The sequence below is a fragment of the Silurus meridionalis genome, chromosome 23 (assembly GCF_014805685.1).
Source record: "Silurus meridionalis isolate SWU-2019-XX chromosome 23, ASM1480568v1, whole genome shotgun sequence".
Lineage (NCBI taxonomy): Eukaryota > Metazoa > Chordata > Actinopteri > Siluriformes > Siluridae > Silurus > Silurus meridionalis.
In genome coordinates, this window is record NC_060906.1 from 176,044 (window position 1) to 198,138 (window position 22,095).

Sequence of the window (22,095 nt, forward strand, 5' to 3'; positions counted from 1 at the left end):
TTCTTTGTGTGTGTGTGTGTGTGTGTGTGTGTGTGTGTGTGTCTCTGTCTCTAGTGCTGCCAGCAGTCATTGCAGCAAATTACTTGGTGGTCCTTGCAGGCAAATTTGCCACATGTGACAAGTGCTGATGGTGCTTTTCCTGCAGCACTTACAGGTTCCCCTCTGAACAACTTCTAAGCTGCTGCTGGTGCCTGCTGGTTCCTGAGCGGCAGGCTGTAGCTCTCTTACAAAAGCAGCAGCAATTGGTGCACGGGGGAGGTGCCTTCTTCTCATTACTGCTGCTGCAACCATGAGGTTGCCCAACTCCTCCAAAAAAAGCCTCCTCCTGAAGTTTTTTTGCTGGTTCCAGGAGGGATTGATGGCCGTATAAATCACATAGGATTTGTTTATGGAAATGTCCACCATGTTAAAAAACAATGTTTGTGGCCACCGAGATGTTTTCCTCCTGCAGCTGTAGGTGCTGACAACCTACAAAGATACAAGAACAAGAAAACAATAAGTATAAACTTCATCTATACTTTTTCTAAAATTAAAAGCTTCATTCTAAAACTGCACATGACAATGAGAATAATCATGCAAACATACTGTACATGCAAACACAAACTGTATCTCCTACATCTCTCTCTAACAAGCACATGAATTCAGTAAAAATGACCTGAAATAGGAAGTGGCACATACCTTGTCTAGATTGTCAACACCTCCTTTACAGCGGTTATAGTCAGTGACTATTTCCGGTTTGGCTTTGAGTCCCTCAGTCACTGCTCCCTCATGTGTCTTGTACTTGAAGAAGCACACTTCTCCCCCGTTTGGGAATGTAGTTAACTGCCACTGTGTTGCTGCTGAAAGCAAAGATGGAGGAGGGGACAGGTCTTCCTCTAACCTGCAGCAGGTTTGGTGGTAGCTCTGGCTTGTTTCCTCGCATTGTGCCGACTAGGGCTATTTTTTTTTTTAGGAGATCCTGTGCACCTGGATAACTTGTAAAAAGTTGTCACAAGTCACAGTGACTCCCTGGAGTCCTTCAGTCATCTCCCGGAGAACTCTCCTGCCCTGTCCCACCTCTGCAGCATCTCCGGTCTTTCCAAGATAGGGCACACACTCTTGTCGTCAAAGCGGAGCGCTCTGCTGATTTGGTGGAATCTGCAGAGAGACATCGTGGCCTTAAAAATTGCCCGGCCACTCCGATCATCCCACAGGCAGCATGTAGACTCATTTCTTGACCGGTAGACACCAGCCAAGATTAGCAGGCCCATGTAAGCTTTTATGTCCACGGAGTCTACATCGGTCCATTCTTTGATGGTGCGCCACCCATTGAGTTTAGCATGCTGACTATCAGTTCCATCATCTCACTGGTGAAAAAAAGCTCAAAAGCAGATTGCAAATCATCTACCCTTGATATTGCATATCTTGTAGGGCCTGGAGTCACACCCCGAGCAGGCTGGAAGAAAGGAGCTGTCTTAGCATTAGTTGGAAACCATTGCTGTCTGTTTCTCCCGATCCAACCCGGTGCAGGATCCTCAGAAACCTCCTCGCTTTCACTCGAAGTACTTGAGGACGTGGCTGGCATGAAGTCTGGATCTGACCCTCTGGAGTCACGGCTCTCTGAAGATGAATCCTGCAGCTCGCTGGGGTCAGGCTGCATAACTTCATTTAATACTTCTTCAGAAGTAAAGGCTCTCTTCATGGTGCTCGCTGCTCTTTTCATTTTGAAATGACCAGCAGGATGGAATGCAAGTGTTTAAATCCACTTACCTTGTTTTTGTTTAGTCTATACTTCTCATCAACAAAAGGCAGCAGGTGCATAAATCCACTTACCTTGTCTGAAAGGTCACCCTCTCTTTCACACACTCACACACACATAGTATAATCTTAATAAGAAAACCAGAAACTAAGCTTTCTATCCACAGCTCTATATCATGGTGAAGCAATTAGAAAATGTTGTTCTAATGGGAGTCATTGGGGAAAAAAGTCAAGTCAAGTTTATTTGTATAGCGCTTTTCACAACAGACATTGTCTCAAAGCAGCTTTACACAAATCAACAGTGATGGTGAATGGTGTGAATTTGTCCCTGATGAGCAGCTGTGGCGACTGTGGCAAGGAAAAACTCGAGAGGAAGAAACCTTGAGAGGAACCAGACTCAAAAGGGGAACCCTTCCTCATCTGGGTGACATCAAGAGTTTGATCATAAATCTTTCAACAATACAGAACACTGGAGAGTGAGAACTAATATGATTACTGGAGTATAAGATTATAAGTGATGTTCTTCCTACAGTCTTATACAGTCTATATGGTTAGTAGCTCCGAGTTTTATGAGCTCAGCATTTGTGATCACCACAGATCCAGCATCAGCTTCTCCATGCCAGAGCCTTTAAACACTCCAGGAGGTCCAATGTCAAACTTCACACATGTAGCGGGATCCAAATGGCACTGGTACGTCTCTAGATGGTTCAGGATGTTTGTGAGTTCGGCATCTACTTCTTCAAAGGTCCGTAATCATCACGAGGTGGGAGGTGACTGAGCTGGAGCAACCTCAGGATGCCTCGGGATGGGGAGAGAAAGAGAAGCAGTGGAGAGGAATTAGCGTAGCTGCTGTTCATGATATTAACAGCACAAGTTGATAATGTGCATGTGATCAGATGTTCTGGAGCACAAGGTTATGATGTGATGTGTGTTATGTGTAGGCTTTGCTAAAAAGATATGTTTTTAATCTACACTTAAATTGGGTGAGTGTGTCTGAGCCCGAACACTGTCAGGAAGACTATTCCAGAGTTTAGGAGCTAAATGTGAAAATGCTCTACCACCTTTAGTGGACTTTGCTATTCTAGGAACTACTAGAAGCCCAGAGTTTTGAGATCTCAGGAGCGTGGCGGATTGTAGCGTGTTAAAAGACTGGATAGATACATGGGAGCCAAACCATTTAGTGCTTTATAAGTGAGAAGTAATAGTTTGTAGTCTATTCGAAACTTAACAGGAAGCCAATGTAGGGACGATAAGATCGGGGTTATGTGATCATATTTTCTTGACCTTGTAAGAACTCTGGCTGCTGCATTCTGGACTAACTGAAGCTTGTTTATTAATGAAGCAGGACATCCACCTAGTAACGCATTACAGTAGTCTATTCTGGAGGTCATAACGCATGGACGAGCTTCTCTGCATCGGATATAGACAACATGTTTCTTAGCTTAGAAATATTTCTAAGGTGAAAGAAGGCTGTTTTGTAACCTGATTGATGTGATTTTTGAAAGACAAGTCGCTGTCTAAAATAACACCCAGGTCTTTTACCGTTGAACTAGTGGTTACAGAACATCCGTCTAAATGCAGGTTGAGATGCTGGAGCGTCTGTATACCAGTTTTTGGGCCGATGAGCAAAATCTCAGTCTTATCAGAATTTAAAAGTAGAAAGTTATGGGTCATCCAATCTCTTAGTTCCTTAACACACTCAGTCATCCGGGTTAATTGAGCTGTATCGCCTGGTTTAGATGAAATATATAGCTGAGTATCATCAGCATAACAATGGAAGCTAATTCCATGCCTTCTAATAATATTTCCTAACGGAAGCATGTATATTGTGAAGAGCAGGGTCCTAGAACTGAACCTTGCGGCACGCCATAATTTACTTGCATTAGCCTGGATAGCTCTCCATTTAAATCTACGAAATGGTAACGATCGGACAGGTAGGATTTAAACCAGCTTAATGCCTGTCCCTGAATGCCGATGTAATTTTGTAAGCGATCTAGGAGGAGATCATGGTCTATAGTGTCGAATGCAGCACTAAGATCTAGTAAAACCAACAGCGAGATGAAGCCTTGGTCTGAAGCTAAAAACAGGTCATTAGTTATTTTAACTAGAGCAGTTTCTGTGCTATGATGGGGCCTAAAACCTGACTGAAATTCTTCAAAGATATTGTTCTCTTGCAGGTAGGAACATAACTGTGCAGCGACAATCTTTTCTAAAATCTTAGACATAAATGGGAGATTTGAAATTGGTCTGTAATTTGATAACGTGTTTGGATCCAGATTAGGTTTTTTAATGAGGGGCTTAATAACTGCTAACTTGAGGGATTTAGGGACGTGACCTAAAGATAGTGAGGAGTTAATAATATTCAGAAGAGGTTCACCAGTTGTATATAACACTTCCTTCAGTAATTTAGTAGGAATTGGATCTAACTGACATGTTGTCGATTTAGCTTTGGCAATAACATTATACAGCTCTTCCTGTCCTATACATGTAAAACAGTGGAGTTGTGGAGTTGAAGGTAACACTGTCTCAGGAGATGCTGTCAGAGGTTGAACTGCCACAATTGTTTTTCTAATGTTATCTATTTTTTCAGTGAAGAAAATCATAAAGTCCTCACTACTAAACTGTGATGGAACACAATTTTCAGAGCCCTGATTTGTAGTTAGTTTAGCTACTGTACTGAAAAGGAACCTGGGATTGTTTTTGTTGTTTTCTATAAGTTTGCTCAGGTGTTCAGCTCTAGCAGCTTTTAGCGCCCGTCTGTAGCTGAGCATACTGTCTTTATACGCGATTCTAAATACCTCCAATTTAGTTTTCCTCCATTTTCTCTCCAGATTACGTGCTGTTCTCTTGAGGGCATGTGTATGACTATTATACCAAGGTGCAGGTGCTTGTTCTCTAACCTTTTTAACCGGATGGGGCAACGGTGTCTAATGTGCTAGTGAGGATAAGGTCTATGTTCTTAGTTATCTCATCAAGATTAATAGTAGTTATGGGTTTAGTGAGAAATTGAGATAAATCAGGCAGGTTATTTATGAATCTGTCCTTAGTGGTTGGAACAATAGTCCTACCAGGTCGATAACGTGGTGCAACACGGCTAATCTGCTCTACCGGTAGTGTGTACAGTATGAGGTAATGGTCTGTGATGTCATCACTCTGAGGTAAAATATCTATATCAGTGACGTCTGCTCCGTGGGATATTATTAAGTCTAGTGTGTGGTTAAAGCGATGAGTTGGTCTGGTGACGTTTTGTTTAACCCCAAAAGAGTTTAATAAGTCAACAAATGATAATCCTAGAGCATCGTTTACATCATCTACATGAATATTAAAATCTCCTACAAGCAGCACTTTATCAAAATTGATCAAGAGATCTGATAGAAAACAAGCAAACTCTTGAAGAAAATCAGCGTAGGGTCCTGGGGGTCTGTACACGGTGACCAGAGCGAGTTTTCTATGTATGTCTGAAAGTACAACTTTAAGAACGAGCACTTCAAATGATTTAAAGCTGAATCCTAACATCTGACTAACATTAAGAGAAGCAGTATAAATGGTTCCTACACCCCCCCCACGACCAGTCTGACGGGGCTCATGCTTATAAACATATCCTGACGGTGTCGACTCGTTTAGACCCATATAATCACCTGGTTTAATCCAGGTCTCAGTGAGACAGAGTGCATCGAGATTATTCTCTGTGATCATCTCATTTATAATCAGTGCTTTGGGTGCAAGTGATCTAATGTTTAAAAGACCAAACTTTAGAACTTTTTGGTGTTTGTTTATCTGGCATTTTTCAGTTTTAACTGCAATAAGATTATTTCTGGATCTTGTGTATTTAATTCTTGGTTTTACTACACGAGGAATAGATACGTTTTCTATAAACTGGGCTGTGTGTGAACTTGTAACTATTTGGTCTGTAGTATGCGTGTTCTTACAGTTGAAGATTTCCTGATGTCTTACCAGTCAGATGGTGTGAAGTATCCTAGAGATGTTATCTAATAGCACTGCTGCTCCAACTCTGCTGGGGTGCAGGCCATCAGGGCGGAAGAACCTAGGACGCTCCCAGAAACAGTTCCAGTTATTAACAAAGAGAAGTTTATGTTCTCGACACCATGACTGTAACCATTCATTTAGAGCTAAAAGTCTACTAAACTTCTCAGCCCCTCGCTGGTAAGTGGGAAGAGGTCCTGACACTATGATCCTCGTTGTGGGCGATGTGCTGCGTACCGTCTCCACCAAGATCCTGAAGTCCCTCTTTAAGATCTCTTTTAAGATCACATCATTATTGACCCACCTCCATGCTTGACCGTGGGGATGGTATTCTTCCGATCATAAGCCTGACCTTTTGCATGCCAGACATACCGCTGGTCCATATGTCCAAAAAGTTCCAGTTTGGTTTCATCAGTCCATAGAACTGTCTCCCAGAACTCTGTAGTTTTATCCAAATTCCTCCTGGCATATTCTAGTCGACTCTTGATGTTCCTTGATGTACTAAGGGCCCTTGATGGAGTTGTGAGCTTTCTTCCACGGCCAGGCAGGTTTGCAGCTGTTCCATACGTTTTAAACTTCTTTATAATGCTCCCAATGGTGTCCCTTGGAATGTTAAATCTTTTGGAAATCTTCTTATACCCGAGGCCCTTCAGATGTGATGAAATAATCTCCTCTCTCAGCTTTCGTGGAAGCTCCTTTGTCTTTCCCATGATTGCAACTCACCTTGAACATATTAACAACTTGTGTGTTGTGATGTTTGTATGCTGTGTGTGCGTGTTGTGATGTTTGTATGCTGTGTGTGTGTGTGTGTTGTGATGTATGTATGCTGTGTGTGTGTTGTGATGTATGTATGCTGTGTGTGTGTGTGTGTGTGTGTGATGTATGTATGCTGTGTGTGTGTATTGTGTGTGTCCACTGTGATATTCTGTGTATGTCTACTGTGATATTTATTGTGTGTATTGTTTGTGTGTATGTGGGTGTGTTTATAAATTAAAAAGTACTGAATTTACAGTTTATTTTTCTTCTGTATGTGTTAGACTTAGGCAGCAGGGAACTTTCTCTCTCTCTCTCAACTTTCTCTGGGATTTTTCCGGGGAGCATTTGATGTGCGTCCGAGTGATAGGATGCTGGGTCGATTGAAGCGATTGGAGAAGGCTATGAAAGAGCTGTATGTATCTGATGAAGAGGAGGAGTTTGTGAACGTGCTCAACAGTGGTTTAATGATGTATGAAGGGCTTTACGATCAGCTGTATAAAAAGATGGTGTGGCCTTCCTGTACAGCCTGCATAGGGACAGGCATGTCGATGGGAATGTCCAGCATAGGGGTGGAGCGGTCATCACCACATATCAAATGCTAATTAATAACTGGCAGCAGCTGGCCTCATTCAGAGGACATGAGTTCTTCTGGGATTACATCATTCAAGATGAAGCACATAAGATCAAAAGTTCATCAACGAAGACTGCAATGAGTGTGAGCACAGTTCCCGCATGGCACCACCTCCTGTTTACTGGCACACCGGTTCAGAACAACCTGCGGGAGATGTGGGCGCTGTTTAAACTTTAAAAAGTTAATAGAAATTAAACATCTCCTTGAGTATTACAAACAAAGGTCACACACTTACCCTCTCTGTTTCATCTCCTGCTGCACAGCTGGCTACAGCTTTTGATGGTTGTTGCAGCTCAGCAGTTACCTGTGCAAGTTCACAATAAAGTGCTAACACTTCCCCACATACATGAAAAACCTTTTAAACAATAAACTGTCCGTTCATATGAGTTTAACAAATGTTACACATTCTGGGGTACAACATGCACATCAACCACATGCTTAATATTGCTTCGAAAGGATTTGGAGTCAAACAACATTTGAAAATTGAGTTGAATCTTTAAATACTTTGCTTCTCCATGGCCAGTCAGAATCGCTGTAGTTATAAATAATCTCTTCCCCAGGACTTGAATCCTTTAGTGCAAATAAGCAGAGACGGGGCTTTCCATCCACTCTGTTTTTATTTCATCATTTGAAAGACATTTACAGCAATACACATACCACATCCTTTTTCCATTAAAATGAAATTTATAGAAAAACACTTCAACTGCAGAGGGATTGGGTCTGTGCCTTCTTTCAGATTCTTGTTTAGTAACGACATCCCCTCGATATTCAACAAGAAAATCTCCCTTTTGAAAGTGGCGACAGCTGAAGACTCCTCGACCTACCAAAGAGCTAATTATTTAGGAAAAAGGTTAAAACAATACTTGTACATAATTATTGAGCTTGTTACTCACCTTTAAATAAATTTATGTATTTTAATTCAAATCCATCTTTATCTTTAAACATGGATGAAAAATATGCAGCTTCATCTTTCGGACTTAGTTTAGCCCTCCGGAACCTTGTTGCTGTTTTTATCTGTAAGACACCGAGATGTCTTTTCACCAGAGGTGGGAAGTAATGGAGTACAAATACTTCGTTACTGTACTTAAGTAGATTATTTTGGTATCAGTACTTTACTCCACTATTTATTTTTCAGACAACTTTTTACTTTTACTCATTACATTTTTACACAAATATCTGTACTTTTTACTTCTTACATTTTCAAAACCGCCTCGTTACTTTAGTTTTAATCCATTGATTTGGTGAAATATTTTTTTTATTTTCAATGCGCGCCAATTTCAGCCGAACAACCGATTTCCTGTTACTGCGTCTTTTCAATCCGCTGGTGTATAAAGTCCTGACTCTCACTCATTACGAAGATAAAAATCAGCAGGCACAAGGCAGTAAGAAGTTTGGGGTTAATGTGGATGAGACAGAGGGAGTCAGCCTGGATACATTCATTCGGTAACAACATTTTTAATTTGTTTTGTATTAATTAATATATATATATATATATATATATATATATATATATATATATATATATATATATATATATATATATATATTTGTCTGTCAAAATTAAAATTATTGTAAACTGCACTAAATGTTAACGCACCATCAATTCAGCATTTCTGTTTTTACCATTTTTAATAAAAAAAAAAAAAATTAATACATAAATAAATATCTAAATATAAAAGAGGCGAAATTAAAACTTTCGGGAAAAAAACACATTTATCCACGACGTCCTTTCTTTACTTAGATATAAAATAAATTATTAAACTCCTGATAAAATTTTTTTTAATCAGTAAACTTTTGTTTTATTTATGCGCCAAGTTTCAAATTAAAAACCAAATCCGCCATGTTTTACACAATTAACCCTCTAGGTGGCGTTTTGTGGGTTTTTCCCTCATAATGGCGACACAAACTACTTTTTACTTAAGTACATGTCGGAGCCAAGACTTCTTTACTTTCACTTGAGTAAAAAAGTTTAATAAGTACTTTAACTTTTACCCGAGTATTTTAAAACATGAGTATCTGCACTTCTACTTAAGTAAAGGATGTGTGTACTTTTGCCACCTCTGGTTTTCACTTTATAACATTTTTTAAAATCATTATTATATGATCGTCACTTATCTAATCAATTATCAGTTAAAGTTTTTTTGGATTGCTTACACACTAAAATTAAAAGTAGTACAATATTAGCAAAACCTTACACATTAAAGAGGCAAAACATCAGCCCATATTTGCACAACTATAAGCACATCGTCAACCTCACACTTGTTGTAAAACTCTACACACAGTGATTTGCAAAACACTAAACACACTTAACATACAAAAATCTATCATGAAGTCACTTCTTGTAATACCAAAGCACTGACTGCACACCTGATGACTGTTGAACCAATTGGTTGGACGGTGCAGTAATTTGACAAACACTTGTTTGCTTAATTGTAGACACACCAATCAGGTGTATAAGCACTATAAAAAGCAGCAGGTGAGTTCATTTGTCTTCAAACACAATGGAAAGAGTCAGGGAAAGAGTAAGACGATGAGGTGAACAAGGAGGAGGAAGGGGAGAAAGAGGAGGAATCAACAGAGGAAGAGGAAGAGATGGAGGCAATGCTGGAGGTGGAGGTAGAGGAAGACAAGAAGTTGCTCAAAGAGGACCGAATCAGACCTATGTTCACAGAACAGCAAGAGAGGGAGATAGTAAACATGGTTTCGGTCAACAATGCTATAACACTCAATCAGCTCCAAGCAACATTGTCAATAACCACGCCAGTTTCAACAATATCCATCAGGTCTCAACATTAACACTGGCACGCATCCTTAAAAAAAGACATCTTCAAATGAAGCAAATTTATCGAGTGCCTTTCGAGCGCAATTCCGAAAGGGTGAAACGACTGTGGCATGATTATGCAGAGGTATGTGTTCACTTTAGCAGTGTGGTCTTGCATACTGTCTCATAATCTTTTACTGTACTGTAATATGTATACTAGATCTACACTGAACTACACAATTTTGCATGACACTATTCTTCAGAGTGTTTTACGAATGAATGGAGAGGAGATCCAGCATGAGTTCATTTACGTAGATGAGGCTGGGTTCAACCTGATGAGAACACGAAGGAGGGGAAGAAACATCATTGGCCACAGGGCTATAGTCAATGTCCCAGGGCAACGTGGGGGTAATATAACACTCTGTGCAGCCATTACACAGAATTAGGTCCTCCACCGCCATGCCCATATGGGCCCTTACAACACAGCACTCATACTTACATTCTTGGACCAATTGCACAACATAACAGCAGCAAATCAAATCAATCATATGCAATACATTGTTTTCTGGGACAATGTGTCTTTAAACCACTATGCACTAGTTCAGAACTGGTTTCAACAACATCAACATTTCACCGTCCTATATCTTCCACCATACTCTCCATTCCTTAACCCTATAGAAGAGTTTCTCGGCATGGCGGTGGAAGGTACATGATCTCCGTCTCCAGGCTGAGGTACCCCTCATCCAAGCCATGGAGGAGGCCTGTGACCAGATGGAGGTAGCAGAATTGCAAGGATGGATTTGTCATTCAAGACATTTCTTTTGAAGGTGTCTTGCTAATAAAAACATTGCCTGCGATGTTGATGAAATTCTCTGATCAGATCCAGCTAGGCGAAGAGACCATGTCTAGTTAGAACTAACAGTACAATACATGAAGTGACTGTTACAGTATTATGAATCTCCATGTCAACATTCTGGGCATGTTGACAAATAAATGAGTTTCTTCAATCTGAAACATTGGTCTTGTGTAGTGTTTGGTGAATTTACATTATATTTGTACTTTATTGATGGTAGTCTACTCTAATCATAGGGAAGTAGGAGTGCTAAAAGTGTTTCAGGTTTATCAAAGCAGAGTGTAACTCGTGCAAACAGTATAGTAATGTGAAACGTGTGTGTTTCATATGGTAACAAAGTGTGTTTTTTTTTAAACAGAAGTGTATAGTTTTTACAAGAGTCTTTAATTATGCAAAAAATATGTAGTGTTTTGCTAATTGGGTGTGTGGTTGTGCTAATTGTGTGTAGTGTTTTGAAAACACAGGCCCCGTTTTAAAAATCGTGCTTAAGCAATCCAAAAAAACTAATACTTTTGTTGTATAGGGCTTAAATATGAATAGGGATTATTCTATACTGTGTCAGTAAATAGTACAAGTGAAACAGGAAAGCATCTTAGATCATTATATTTTTGTTTAGTATTTTTAACATCAATGTGAAACAGGCTGCTTTTCTCCATCTCAACTACATTGTTTCTGTCACCAAAGAGAAACATTATGATAGACTTTTATATACTGTAGGTGAAACCGCTACAGACACCTACAGCAATACTACTAATTAACAGCTCAGACTGATAGACTGCTACCATTATGCTTCATTCCTTCATCCTTTTCCTGAATTAAAACATACATGTTTGTTTTGTATGTTGTTCCTTTAACAGTTGCCTCATGAGCAAACAGTGTTTTCAGGCTGAAAATCTTATCCAGCTACAGCTTCCCTAATGATGTCATTGTAGTCACTCACTACAAACTCTGTTGCCTTGTCTCACCAGAACTCACCAGAATGAAGAAATGCCTGGAGAAGCTGATGTCTTTCTGCAAGAGTCAAGCAAAGATTTTGAAAGTTATGTAATTTTCTTACACACTGTTTGAAATAAACATGCTTGCTCTCAAACCTTAATTTCACACGGCCTGTCCCTGTTTTCGTTTGCCAGAAACAAACTGACTGATCCTGCGATTTAATTCCAGATAAGTAAATTGTGTGTCAACTTTTACAAGATGTTGTATACATAAAGGAATATCATACGACACAACGCCTTTAAACAAATCATGTCCAAGGCATAGGGGCAACCCTGGCTGACACACATGAAGGAAAGAGAGCTTATTGAATGATGAGTCAAAGTTGATGCCTCCACTATGAGGCAAACCCTCAGCACAGTTTTGAACATAATCTTTGTATGATTGCACTGTATGAAATATAGCCCTGGAAAGTGGATCTTGCTGAAATGTTTATCTATTTCACAGTATCGGCAGAAGTATGTGCTTCCACTGAAATTTTCCACAAACCCACCAATGCTATATAAGCCTAAATTGTCACCGGCTATCTCCCGCAAAATTGCTTTGACGTTCAGTCCATCAGGAAAACATACACCTGTAGTCTAAAGCTCTTCAAGGTCTTCAACTAAGCATCTCATGACCACTTTCTCACCAAACTACTTAAAGTCTTGTTCCCTACAGAGAAACACCAACTGCATTTGATCAGTGCTTGATCTGTTATAAGGACAAAGATCTGCTAATGTAAGGTCCATAGCAAGTATCTTATGTTTTTTCTTGCCAGACCCTAAAGGGTTCACTACTTCAAAAGAGTCTTGATACAAGATCAAGCCTAAGGCAGGTTTATCTATTTTATGCATGTTTGCGGTTACATTTTCACCATCCCACAGATCTTTTAAAATGTCCTTCAATGGGACATGACTATGCACATCTCTGTACTGTTCCCTTACAGACTTGCAATTAAGCAGAGATTCAATTGTTTGTTTAACCGGTACATACTGCGTGAAACACTCTTTTCCTGCTTCATTCTGTCCTAGACGAATAGGAACCGGCTCAACATAATGGAAACTGTTCTTGAAAAATGATTTTCTTCGCTGATCTGATCTTAGGGTACGACTGTTACACAACAAAAAGATCTTCAGCTTCAAGATCATCAAGAACCATTTTTATCATTGCCTCTGGAAGATCAAGGGAAATTAACTTTTCCTGAAGTTTGAAAAGCATACGAGAGGTTGATTTCATGGATTGTCTGAATTACTGAGGCTGGAAGCAATAGTTTTGCTTGCAGTTTAAAATAGAACAGAGCAAGATTCCTTAAAAACAGTGTCTCGTCAACATTTTCAGCACTTACATCTGGTTCCTCACAGTTCTTACCTTCATCAGTCTGTGTATCAGACTGAAAATTATCCTCCTGAATCTGCGAGCAGCTGCTTCAGGTGTCGTGATTGTCTTGTGTCTGTGTTTTCTGGACAAATGAGAGGTAAATGTTGATATAACAGCAAACGTTTTACCACACTGCATAAAAGGACATGTGACTCTTCAACCCTCTATAATGTGTTTTTTAACATGAGAAATAAAGTCAGGAAAACTAATACTTTTGGCACCACACAAATCAACATGACATTCTAATGAATTTGTTGTGCACATTGTGGTTTCAGACTCATATCTTTTATGGTGAAACTGAGGTCAAATGTCACAAGCATATCTCTGTTACCCACATATTTTCGTGACTATATTATTAGAAATACATTGCAACACACATTCAACAGATATATTTTGTGATAATACAAATCAGGTAAATTTGCACAAAATAGAAAATAGTGATTCAGTAACCATTTGTCCTTTTAACATATTTTAAATGTACCGGTTGGATAAAAAGTCTTGCCTATAAGTAAGAAGATTGGCAGACTTTTACTAACTTTTCCTTTCTCTGATTAAAACATTTAAAATTCACATGTAATTTATTTTTTAAAGATATGACAAACATAGATAAAGGTGCAAACTACCTCGTGGTGATAATCCATGTCGCACAAATAAAAAAATATGATAATACCGTTAAAATAACAGTGAAATACTGTTGTTGCTCCACCACTAACCTGAAGTGAACAAGTCTTCCCACAATTTACAGAATTTTTTTTACAGTGTAGCAGTAAATCCTACAGTAGCTACCATGAGTCTCATCACCGTTACCATGGTGAAGACGGAGGCTAAAACTCCTTGTGGACCCGCCGCCGATTCTCTTTTACTGATATCATCATCTCTTCTCAACACAAACACCAAATTGTGCTTTTTTTCAACAATACGATGTTCAGGCCATCAGTTAAAATTATTTCTGTTTTGATTGTGAGAAATAAGTTGTGGATTAATGAATACAAATGTATATACAATTTACTTTACTTTTCATAATTTTAATAAACAATATCACATTTATTTATTTTTTATGTGATTCTGCAGAGGATTTTTTTAAAAGAACTGTTTTGGATAGTTTTCGGTTTACAACAATTTTAATTTAAATAATTCATGTACTGTTTTTGATTTGGGAATCAGGGTCAAAGGAGTTGGATGGTATTTTTGGTATTTCATAAATGTAAAGTTAAGTTTTTATGGATATAAAACTTATTTTCTTTGATCAGCAATTAAGACAGCTGCTAAAACATCTGTACTAATAGGGTTACCTCCTGATTATTTTCTGAAGCTCACATTTTTATGTTTTTTTATTTTCTTGTTTATGCTGAACTTAGTTTTTAGTAGACTGACACTGTTTTGTATTCTGGTTGTGTTTATACTTTATTGTTCCGTGTCAGTTCATGTGTTGGAAAAAGGGAAAGAAAGAAAGAAATGTTTGGATAGTGGATGTCAGCATTACCCATGTGTGGCAGTGGGGGTCGTGGCCGAGCGCTGGTTTATGAATGAAGGGCGGGGCCGGGAGCAGAAAGACACAAGAATGACACACCTGAAGGGGATTAGGACTAATGTGTGTTCTCTCTCTTGCAGTGATCAGAGGGAGCATTTAAGGAGGAGCGAGAGGGTGTGTGTGTGTGAGGGAGTGGGAGGGAACGTAAGGCTGCGGCCCTGAGCACGGAGCTTATAAAAATAAACCATCTCTTGATTTTGAATCTGTCCTGAAAACACTGAAGCTTGTCACCTCAGTTTTAGGAAATGTGATGGTATTCCAACATAGCGACTGTTTCTGGAGGTCAGAATCACTATGCTGCTCTTCCTCCATGTCCTGAAGAGAACTCAAATCTTGAGGTGGCAACAAATTATGAATCCAGGTCTCTGACTCATCAGCTGATTTTATACTCTGAAGGGTCTTGAAGATGATTCGCAGTTTGTCCATCATCATGTCCTGTTTTGTTAATATATTACTCAGGAGGGTGAGGAAGACAACAAGAAAATATTAGTTTTCAGTCACTTTCATTAGGAAAACACTGACCATTTGCTGGTTTCATTAATATTTGTAAGTTAACATGCCAAATGACTAAAATTGTGGATTATTAAATACCATCAGGACTATTCTGGATCATCACACATTACAACATCTCAAGAAAACATTTGAGATGAATTTTTCGAGGTTGTTGGTACAATCATATGTACATCAAGGTTTTAACTTGTAATAATTTTTGTATAAGAGCAGGTGTAAAAAAAAACATGAATCTGAAATATTTACAGTAATTTGCCAATAAATAAATCACAATAAACATTAATATACTCATGTTTGCAGACTGAATGTCTGCTCCCTGGTCTGGTGTGACTCTGTGTACTTCAATGTAGAGCTGCAACTAATCAAATACATTTTTTTCTTGGATGTTTTCCTTATTATAACAAACTCCAATTCAGGGTATTTATTTATAAAAGTGTACTTTAAAAATGCAAAAACCACATACTGTATTGAGTTTAGCTATCCTTAATTTTAATAGTTAAAAGTTTATAGCAGCTGTGTCACTCGTGGACCATGAGTTGGAAACCTTAGTATCTTTAGACACTTTATTAGATTGAATACACAAGGCAGAGGGACTTGAGGAACATCACAAACCAGAGAGTAGGTAGAATCCGTAATGCAGGTAATCCAATGATGATCCTCAGTGTGAACCATAGCTCAGAGCAAGTAAGTGAGTGGAACTGGGCTCCTTATAAAGGGGAGAGTAGATTGGAGACAAATGAATGTGATTAGTAGGAGGGCGTGGCTGTGCGAGTGTGCTGAGTGTAGGAGGGCGTGGCTGTGCGAGTGTGCTGAGTGTAGGAGGGAGGCGTGGCTGGTGGTTCCCTGACAGTACCCCCTCCCCCAGGGGCGGCTCTCGACGAGAAGAGGTAAAACAGGTGTTTATGGATTTAGAATACAAAGATTGTAACAATTGGCTGCATATATTTTGTAAGTTTTCCACTTGTTATTAAAAATTTATTTGTTTCATGAATTCATTATTCTTTTTGGTGATGATGCAAGAACCGATTCTCCTGCATTATAGTTTCAAGGAAAGGTAATCCAGGACCTTGTCTCTATAATTCTCATTTAAAACTAAAACTAAAACCTTGATTCCACACTGTAAAAAATCAGTCTCAAAAAACAAGATAATAAATAAATAAATAAATAAAAATAAAAAAAAATCTAAATTAGACGAAAACTGCTTAAAATAAGCAAAATTATCTGCCAGTGCAGTAAGATAATTTAACTTGGTAACTTCTTCAAATAAGACAAAATGTCTAGTTTACAAGAAAACCCTAAAATCTTAAAACAAGTGAAAAAAGATCAATAACAAGCAATTTTGTCTAGATTTAAGCAAGGATAGATTAGTGAAGTAATTCAATAATTGGACAAAACCCCTTAGAACAAGCAATTTGCTCTTATTTTCTAAATTCGTTCCTCTCAATATTTGGAAAAATGTCTCAAAACAAGGCTACATAATGAACAAAACAAGCACAAAAGGCTCACAATAAGACTGTGATTGGCTGAAAACTAGACATATACCCTTGTATCAAGCACCTTGATATAGAATAAAATCAGGTCATACCACTAAAAACAAGAATGGCCTAAAACATCCTTTTCTAGAAATGACAACCCAACAACACTGAATTCCCCCAGATGGTCATTTATTCAATGATTCAACACACAATGTTTGGCAAGAGTCTCAAACTACTCTTTTTACATTAAGTAGGGTGGGTGATAGAACGATAATATGCCCTGATAACATTCTCATTAAGACTATATCCCCCAAAAAGTGTTTAGTGAAGCAGCTACACTTGTGATGGTACAGTAGGTACTTCCACGCTCAGCAATTAAGGAATAAATGTAAAACGGCTTGCATGAACTGTTGATATCAAGAATTCAACTCTTGATATCACCAATTCAACTGTTGATATCAAGAATGTACAGCAAATATTGATATCAAGAATTGAATTGTTGATATCAGCAAATAAGGATTAAATGATAAAATGGCTTGCCATAGGCAGGCTACGGTAGATTAGTCAGTCTGGGGTGAGAGACGCTATAAGGGTAAAATCCAATGGAGAAAGGAGGATAGCGTCCTTGAGTTTCAAAATAAAAAACTTAAATGAAGTAGGCCTTATTTAGTAATGTCTATAAACGGAGATACATCTTCTCATACAAGATCAGCCAACAAACTAGAACAATGGAACATAATGCAAGCGCTTCAAAGACAAGCCTACTCTCCAATAAACTTCTTCCACTCAGCCATGGCTTTCCTGTAGGATGAAGTCGTGTCCCTCTCATGGATCTCATCTTGCAGTACCACTGTTTGAAGGACTGAGAGCAGAGTAGCAATGCACTTTGGGTAGGTCATGTGCAGGGCATATTAATACGCCATCAAATAAAGGGCTCCCTCATGCAGATGGTTCTTGGGGAAGGTTGCTACTGGGGTGGTCCTGATTGCCACCATGCAGTTTTCTTTATCCACAATCAGGACAGGGCAGAAAAGGGGCCTCCTCTGAAGATAAGTGTTTGGATCCTCTGAGGGCTAAACAGGAAAATGAATTGATCAAAAAAATTAAGGTATAAGAGAAAATAATAACAGGACAGAGTCTGGGTGTTGAAACAATCACCAAACACAAGGCTAAAGACAGATGTTTGGGAATCTATGTCACTAAGGGCCTAGAAAGAGGTATTATTTTACCATCAGGACATGAAGCAGGTACTCACTCTCTCGTCCCAACTTCTTGGGCGGAGCAACTGCAGATGTGAACATGGCTGGCAGGGACTTCAACATGTTGATGGCTCGTTCCTCTGCATGAGTGAAATTGTCATACACGTCACATGTTACTCTGAATTGTAACGAAAACAGTATTACATTGATGAAAAGCAAGGAAATGTAGATCTTACCTGTGTTAAATGTCATCGGTGGCTTCATCACCTTTTTCATAATACTGTAAAAGACCATTAGACTCTGGAAGGTGTCCCAGCGCTCCTTCACCTCCTTAATGTAAGCAGTGTTGTCTTTGCTGACAATCCTGCAAAGTTCACTGAGAACATGCAAATCATTTAGTATACAAATAAAACAATGACAATAGTCTTCTCCACTCACAAAATAAACGAGTAAAACAGGAGGCTTCCACATGTAGGAAAAAGGAAATTTAAGAGCTCTTTTTGGTTAATTAAAGGGATGTTACAGTCTGTTTACATCTTATAGTTGTCTAGCACTAGTATTCGATGTACACCACCCCAGACAGTTTTCACGTGCATTTATGTCAGGAACGCCATATTTCAAGAAAGTCCATAACAACACTCAAACTCAACTCTGAAATACTTTGCCAACCATACTGTAAATTTGTCAGTTTAGGTTTCCAAATAAAACGCTCTGTTCTGTTTTAAACATACTCAATACATCACTTATTACCTGACAAATGCGCAAGTAGATCTCTCGCGCTGTCGACACTAATCGGTCCAATGCATTGCCTCAGGCACGCAATGCTATCAGAGAAACGGGAAAACGCCAGACATGAAAGGACTACGTTACACAGCAACGTTAACTGAGTTAGCAAAGCCTGTGCTCATTTAGCTAACTGCACAGGGCACTACAGTTAGTACTCGCTAATAAATCTTACCTTTTAAAATGGTCAATGTTGTGTCATCCAACTTCTTGAAAGTGCCCATCTCCCACATCACTGATATCTAGACGGAAAGACTAAAGTTAGATGAGGAGAAAGTGCTAGGTTACCTCCTTGACTGGTTGTTAGTCGTAGCTCGCTAGCTGCATTTAACTAACAGATACATTTTAAAATAATTTAAAAATGATCCGCTATGAAATACACAATTTCTTACACAAACTGAAGTTCAATAACTACTTTTATTTCACGCAAACAGTTCTGACTTCGTCTTATGACCACTGGATTCCAACAAATTTTTCAGTGACTGACTGCAGTTTCAACTGCGCAGGTGAGAATGTGGGTAGCTAAAATTCAAACTACTGTAGTGAGGAGGGGTTCATCAATACATCACATTTCAACATTTGTTTGCTCTGGGATGTATTTCATGAGATTTAATAACAATTCAAAAGTAGATTCCCATCTTTATTTACAGTTTATTACGATAATTAATAGAAAAAAATATATATACATTATACTGATTTCCAGCTACCTCCCCACACACACACACACACACTTTGTGACGGGTGGTATAAGCCAAATAGAGCGAGATCGAGAATAAGTAATTTTACTTCAGTGCGCAGCAGAGTACATACTGTGCTTAGGGACACTTCAAGTTTTCCCTTTGAACTAGCTAATAGATTTTTTGGCTCAACACGCTAGATAATCGTTTGACAGCTGCAATGAGTTGGTGGTGCATGATTTGCTTTGTATTTATGGCCCTGAATTTAAAGTCTCTTTTGAGCCACATCAACAGAGCACATGGTCGCAGTCCTGATTTTCGTGTCATTTGTGGTATCGATGGCTGCGCAGAAGAGTACAGGGTTTTCAACTCCTTTTACTATCATATAAAACGTACGCATGCCTTATATCTGTCAACTGGATGCCCACCAAGAAGTGGGACGTCAGAGACTAACCGAGAGTTAACTGAGCAACCCGACAGAGATCCTTCTCAAATCGGACTTGAGAACTTTGGCACACCCACAATGCAACATGTTTCGGTCAAGTGGCTTGTTCTAAATGGAAATAAGTATACATGCAAGAAGTCTTTGATTGTTACCAAAGTAAATGATAATGTTCCTGAATTTGGACTTATACAAGACATCCTAGTGGTAAACTCATCATTCTATTGCTTTGAATATCAACCCTATGACACCTTGCACCTGAATAGAGATTTTCTAGCATATGAAGTTGACGTCCCAAACCTTGCCCAGGCAACTGAGTTGGTAGATGCTGAAAAACTAGTAGATTTTACATCCTACTACTCATTCAGTTTCAAAAGCAGTATGTACGTTCCAGTGAAATATTATCTTGGAGATGTCATTGCACTTCACAGATCCACTAATGACTCCTAAACAATGGGTAAAGCATCAGAGATGCCTACTGTAAGGTTTTTTTTTTTCTCAAGTCTTCTAAGTTTGCAGAGGGAAAGCAAATGTATTTTTGAAGGGCACCTCATATGATATTTTATGTGGTTAAAAATTGGTTTTGTTGCTGTACAGTTGAACTTATGTGCTTGTCACACACAAAGACCTAATGTGATCATTACACACCAATGAATTATGTGCTTGTCACACAATGTATTGACCTCAGACAATACTGGTCTGTGGTTTTTGTCAATTAATGTTAATGGTGATGCATACATGAATGCATGCATATGCAACCATTCATATATTTCTGAATAAAAGCAGTTTGATTCATATCTGGATTATGATTTGTTTTTATTTAAATCTCAGTTAAGGCTGCTTGTATTAAGATTATTACTTATAAGGTTGCTTATATTAAGAAATCACTACAAATCTTATTCTTAAAACAAGACTTCATATCTTGAACTCCCTGTCATCAAAGTTGATTGCAGCTTTTCTCTCAAGAATATAACTTGTTTCACTTATAAATTGCCCTGTAGTAAGATGTTATATCTAAGTGAGATAACATAAGACAGACACCCTTAAAACAAGTGAAATAGTCTTACACACTCGGTGCTTGATAAGTAAATAAATCTTAAAATAACAATAATAAGATTTAAAGTCGGAATACAAGATAAATACACTTGTTCAGATTTCTATTTTTTGCAGTGCATCAAGTACTTTGTTCTATCTAAAGATGAATATTTCCTGCTCTTACATTAGCCCTTCAGTTTTACTTTAGCACTTTTAGGTTCATCCCACGGTTTATGGAGTCACCTTGTTCTATGTATCCAGGCCAGATTTTTGAAAGTTGACCGAAAAGCACAATGTGTTAGTCTGCCAGCTAAGACCAACTAATTGACCTCTGAATTATTAAATTGAAACACTTTTCCATACTGCTTTTTATTCTCGATGACATGTTAATCGATGATCAACCATTGTCTTGCTTAGTATCCATAGCACTTAACAAGCTTTTTAAAATTGAATCTAAAATGCATGCAGCAGTTTTGTTAACTTAAGTAAAGTTGGCCACATATTCACAGATTCGAGTTTCCCGAATCAATAGCTCCTGAGCTAAACGCTCTTATTGCACAAATAACACCCCTTTTTTATCGTAGTAATGTAGAGAGGCAGACACAATGCAGCTACAACCCAATTTTCCTCAATATCAGCTTTCCTCTGCATTGGACAAAATACATAAGTCTTTATGTGCGAACACCTAAGAGACAGATTCCAAGGGACCGTCTGCAAAGTGCAAAACCCGAAAAGCAAATACTAAAAAGTCAATAATTTTACAGTAATACTGTCACCAAATTCAGCTCACACATCACTAATGTCCTGATAGTTATACTACAACACTTATTTGGGGGAAATGTCTTTTGGTTTAATTTTTATGAATTTTCATAATAAAAAAAAACAATAACTTTACTGTAATACATTGTACTGTTATGGATTGCTTACCAGACGACGTGCAGTCTTTTTTGTGCAAGGCTATTTTAACTTCACGACTCGTGCAGCATGATATCCGGCTAACTTCATGACTCACCCTTTGCAGCACATTATGAACCCGCAAATTTGAACACAGCCCTGAACATGGCTAATGTGTCGTGTTATCTATTCATGTCTAATATCATTACCGTGATAGAAAATAATATGGTTACGTTTTTCAGTGAATATATTTATATTACGTATTTATATGTAATGAATTGGATCACAGCATCAAGTATTTCTATAGGAATCTGCCTGATTAGTAAGTTAAATGCATAACGTGTAACGTTAAAAAAACTGAATGCAAATTTCACATCAAATCACGCCCCGGAGTAGAACGGGTGCTTTGAGGATGGACTGGACTGTAGTTAATGTCAACAGTCTGCTACACTGATTTAGCAATACAGTTTCGCTT

The 22,095-nt window shown here is 38.5% G+C and overlaps 1 long non-coding RNA gene across 1 annotated transcript; it reads right to left on the reverse strand.

Annotated features, from left to right (window-relative positions):
- Positions 1 to 7,826: 7,826 nt before the first annotated feature.
- Positions 7,827 to 13,137, reverse strand: LOC124376936. Its single transcript, XR_006924021.1, has 4 exons — positions 13,066 to 13,137; positions 11,698 to 11,733; positions 8,002 to 8,122; positions 7,827 to 7,928 (listed from the first exon to the last, which is right to left on the reverse strand). It is a non-coding gene; the product is annotated as an uncharacterized LOC124376936 (long non-coding RNA).
- Between the last annotated feature and the right edge of the window lie 8,958 nt (positions 13,138 to 22,095).